At 47.7% G+C, this 5,000-nt stretch overlaps 1 protein-coding gene across 3 annotated transcripts in view; it reads left to right on the forward strand.

Moving 5' to 3' along the window:
• The window catches only part of LOC123752802 (spermatogenesis-associated protein 13), a 294,193-nt gene that overhangs the window by 162,255 nt on the left and 126,938 nt on the right, over window positions 1-5,000 (forward strand). The gene's annotated exons all lie outside the window — the stretch shown is intronic.

A 5,000-nucleotide genomic window follows, 5' to 3' on the forward strand; every position in this document is an offset into this window, starting at 1 on the left:
TCCATTGTCTCAGTCGGAGGGGAAGAGATATATACTCTCCCATCTAACGAATGCCAAACACGATAAAGAATGGTATTTAATGACAAACGTGGTATTAGACACTTTATTTCCAGATAAATAATATGAGGTTTTATTATTGCATTTTTTACAGCTTTCATCATGTGTAAAAAGAGGTTATGAGGCATAATTCATAGTTTTATTTTTATGTATTTAGATATATGCAATAGTATATATCTGAATCGATATGCAATAGCATATATCTGAATGAAGATGAGTGCCCTCATCTCTCACCCCCTGTTACCGAGCAGTAAATAGGTACCTGGGAGTTAGTCAGCTTTCACGGGCTGCTTCCTGAGGGGTGGAGGCCTGGTCGAGGACCGGACCGCGGGGACACTAAGCCCCGAAATCATCTCAAGATAACCCCCCTAACCTAAGTCAATCATACCCACCCACATTCAGGTGTCGATAATATTGTGCTTCATCACCTCCTCCCCGTGTAATACACAAGATAACTTATCACCACTTTATGTCCTATAATCTAACCATAACATAAAATTATTGTAATGACGGAAATAGTGGTAAATAATTTTGATTGAAATATGAATTGTATTATGGTATATGAGGTAAATAATTTTGATTGAAATATGAATTGTATTATGGTATATGAGGTAATTAATTTTGATTGAAATATGAATTGTATTTTTTTTCATAGATGCATGAATGGTTAGGGAGGAATGGTAATGACTTAGAAGATATCCTAAACGGTTGAGATGACTGGTGGAGGGAATGTAAACAGTATTTTCTTAATGAAAGCCTATTATCTCGGAGAGATTAGGACATTGTTGGCTGAATTCTCGCCTACTTGTGAAGAAATTAACTTTCCATACAAAACTTGCAAGATATTGTTGATAACTGACGTGTGTAATCTGTGTATTGTATGTTTATCTGTTAAGATATTTAGACCAAGTGTATATTTTTCCCAGTATGTGTACGTGTTCACCCAGACTATTATTATTCTTAACAGCTCGTAACCCGAGCTCGTAGTGCTTCGGAGCTCATAAACTGTTTAATAAGTGTAAACAGATCCGCCATGATTGTGGGAAGATGTAGAGGTTTCGTAAGTGGTTGCGCAAATGCTTGACGAATCCTGTCCTCAGTTGATTAGAGCTGATATCGTAAATATTACTGATATTGTGAAGATAGTATTATATCTTGTGAATGGAGTGCAAGTGACGTCAGTGTGTGTCGGGTGCAAGTGACGTCAGTGTGTGTCGAGTGCAAGTGACGTCAGTGTGTGTCGAGTGCAAGTGACGTCAGTGTGTGTCGAGTGCGAGCCATATATGTTATCAAATTAAATCAAAGACTTTACTCATAAGTGGCTGTACAAGTATAACTGGGAAAGTTTACGTATAAAGTAAAGTATATTACTAAGATAATAAGAGTGCCAACAACAACAGAGCAGGTAGACTGTCATCATCACAACCACAAACATAATCTCTAACAACCTGCACAGACCATTACAACACTGGCTGGACTAAACAGCTCTACAACACTCTAAATCACACACTTACATTTTAAGACATAAAGTGAGTGACATTTTAGCTAACAGTTTGAAAGGTGAGATATTGTGAAGACAAAGTGAGGTGTATTAACGTTAGAGCGGTAAGCCATATTGGCCTAACTTACATCACAAAAATTAACCTGATGAGACAATTAGATGAAGAACTAACATGAACAGATCACACCAGGACGCTGTAGACATGTTCACACCCTCGGTGTTATTAGCAACATGTTCTGGGACTATGCCGGCTCAAAATGACTCTCAAACACACACACACATATAACATCCATCTGACTTCAATTGGATTCAAAATAAGAATTTGAAGTTTGTGGATCATTTCATGTCGACACTACTCACTCGCTGCTCCCTCACTCTTACTCCACTGTCCGTCTACGTACTTGGAGCGGTCGGTAGAGGGAAGGTCTCGCTTTTTTTTTTGCAGGGTTGGCGTTCGGTTCCCGATGGCCCAAGTGGTTGTGGCCACCGTTCCTGCTCTTGATCCTCGTGTCCCAGCTCCTTGTCCTCGTGTCCCAGCTCCTTGTCCTCGTGTCCCAGCTCCTTGTCCTCGTGCCCCAGCTCCTTGTCCTCGTGTCCCAGCTCCTTGTCCTCGTGTCCCAGCTCCTTGTCCTCGTGTCCCAGCTCCTTGTCCTCGTGTCCCAGCTCTTTGTCCTCGTGTCCTAGCTCCTTGTCCTCGTGTCCCAGCTCCTTGTCCTCGTGCCCCAGCTCCTTGTCCTCGTGTCCCAGCTCCTTGTCCTCGTGTCCCAGCTCCTTGTCCTCGTGTCCCAGCTCCTTGTCCTCGTGTCCCAGCTCCTTGTCCTCATGCCCCAGCTCCTTGTCCTCATGTCCCAGCTCCTTGTCCTCATATCCCAGCTACTTGTCCTCGTGTCCCAGCTCCTTGTCCTCGTGTCCCAGCTCCTTGTCCTCGTGTCCCAGCTCCTTGTCCTCGTGTCCCAGCTCCTTGTCCTCGTGTCCCAGCTCCTTGTCCTCATGTCCCAGCTCCTTGTCCTCATATCCCAGCTACTTGTCCTCGTGTCCCAGCTCCTTGTCATCGTGTCCCAGCTCCTTGTCCTCGTGTCCCAGCTCCTTGTCCTCGTGTCCCAGCTCCTTGTCCTCATGCCCCAGCTCCTTGTCCTCATGTCCCAGCTCCTTGTCCTCATATCCCAGCTACTTGTCCTCGTGTCCCAGCTCCTTGTCCTCGTGTCCCAGCTCCTTGTCCTCGTGTCCCAGCTCCTTGTCCTCATGTCCCAGCTCCTTGTCCTCATGCCCCAGCTCCTTGTCCTCATGTCCCAGCTCCTTGTCCTCATGTCCCAGCTCCTTGCCCTCATATTCCAGCTGCTTAATCTCCGTATGTCCTCTAAGTGTTGTATAGTCATACCGATAATTCTCTTACACTGTGTGCAGCTTGTGTGGTTCCCTTAAGTCAGGGAGGTCACCTGGGAGTACCACACAGCTGCTGGTCAGGAGGCATCATTCAACTCTCTCTCCCAGAGGCCATCTCGGTTATGTGGATGTGTTAGTGATTCTGTGGCAGCCGCGAGAAAGGTATCTGGATATTTTCTAGTAATGGTAGGTGGGTGGTGGTGGTTGTGGTGGTGGGTGGGGAGGGTGTGGCGGTAGTGGTGAAAGTGAAGATGATGGTGGTGGTGGTGGACTGGTTGCTCATGTTACATGGTTGGTGGTAATTCCCACGGTAATTAGGGCCAACTGCCCACCTGCCGGCTGCTTGTGCACTCACTCTCGCCTTCATGCACACGCACACACACACACTCTTACTCTCGCTACCCACTCTTATACTACTACTCTCACACTCTTACTTTCGTGTACACACACTTATCTACTCCTACTCCTCTACCCCCCCCCCCCCACTCCTACCTGCCAAGAGCCGGCAGGACGGAGGTAGCTCTAGTACTCTCCTCCGTGCCCAACTTGGGTCTGCCGTGGCCGCTCTCATCCTAACTTGGAATTCTGTGGGAGTGTGTTGAAAGGGAGCGTGAGAGAATGGTCTGAATAGTGGGTCACCTTCCCACGGGGGGGGGGGGGGGTCTATGTGAGTGTTTGTCTATGTCTTACTGCTGCTCTCTGTCTGCCTCGGGGGCTCCTTTCTGCTTCCTTATGTCCATACACCCATCTTTCTCCTTTTGACATATTTCCCTCTTGGCTCCCTTCTTCCTGGCTCCTTCTCAACCCTCCTCCCCCACTCTTGCTCCCCCACCCCTCCCACCCCACACCCCAGTCCCTGCCTATACCCCCCCCCCCCCGCCCCTCCCGCGTCCAATATGCAAATGGTTTTCCTTATCTTCGCCAATAATTTTCTCCTGGCCCTTGAAGGCGTGGCTGCTGATGGATAAGGTCATAGTGAAGGTGTTACATTAGATAAGGGGAGGAGGAGGAGGGGATTTAGTAAGGTTATGACAACTGGTCAAGAATGAGACACTCGGTGGGAAGCAGTAAGGGCTTCGTCTGGACACACACGCACACACACACACACACACACACACACACACACACACACACACACACACACACACACACACACGCACACGCACACACAAGGCGGGATCCAAGAGTCAATGCTCGATCCTGCAAGCACATATAGGTGAGGTGAGTACACACACACGCACGCACGCACACACACACATACACACACACACAACATCTGCTAACATCAGAACGGCGTTCAGGAACCTGTGTAAGGAATCATTCAGAATCTTGTACACCACATATGTAAGACCAATCCTGGAGTATGCGGCCCCAGCATGGAGCCCGTACCTTGTCAAGCACAAGACGAAGCTGGAAAAAGTCCAAAGGTATGCTACTAGACTAGTCCCAGAACTAAGAGGCATGAGTTATGAGGAAAGGCTGCGGGAAATGCACCTCACGACACTGGAAGACAGAAGAGTAAGGGGGGACATGATCACAACCTACAAAATCCTCAGGGGAATCGACCGGGTAAACAAGGATGAACTATTCAACACTGGTGGGACGCGAACAAGGGGACACAGGTGGAAGCTGAGTACCCAAATGAGCCACAGAGACGTTAGAAAGAACTTTTTCAGTGTCAGAGTAGTTAGTAAATGGAATGCATTAGGAAGTGATGTGGTGGAGGCTGACTCCATACACAGTTTCAAATGTAGATATGATAGAGCCCAATAGGCTCAGGAATCTGTACACCAGTTGATTGACGGTTGAGAGGCGGGACCAAAGAGCCAGAGCTCAACCCCCGCAAGCACAATTAGGTGAGTACAATTAGGTGAGTACACACACACACACACACACACACACACACACACACACACACACACACACACACACACCTGAACAAGCGATGTGCGCCAAGATTCCCACAGCGGTGTCATCAGCAATAAGTTACGGAGGCACGCATGCGTTCTGGCGCACACTGACACCTTGTGCAACATGGCGCTAGACGGCTAATGAGTGG

The sequence above is a fragment of the Procambarus clarkii genome, chromosome 40, assembly GCF_040958095.1.
Source record: "Procambarus clarkii isolate CNS0578487 chromosome 40, FALCON_Pclarkii_2.0, whole genome shotgun sequence".
NCBI lineage: Eukaryota > Metazoa > Arthropoda > Malacostraca > Decapoda > Cambaridae > Procambarus > Procambarus clarkii.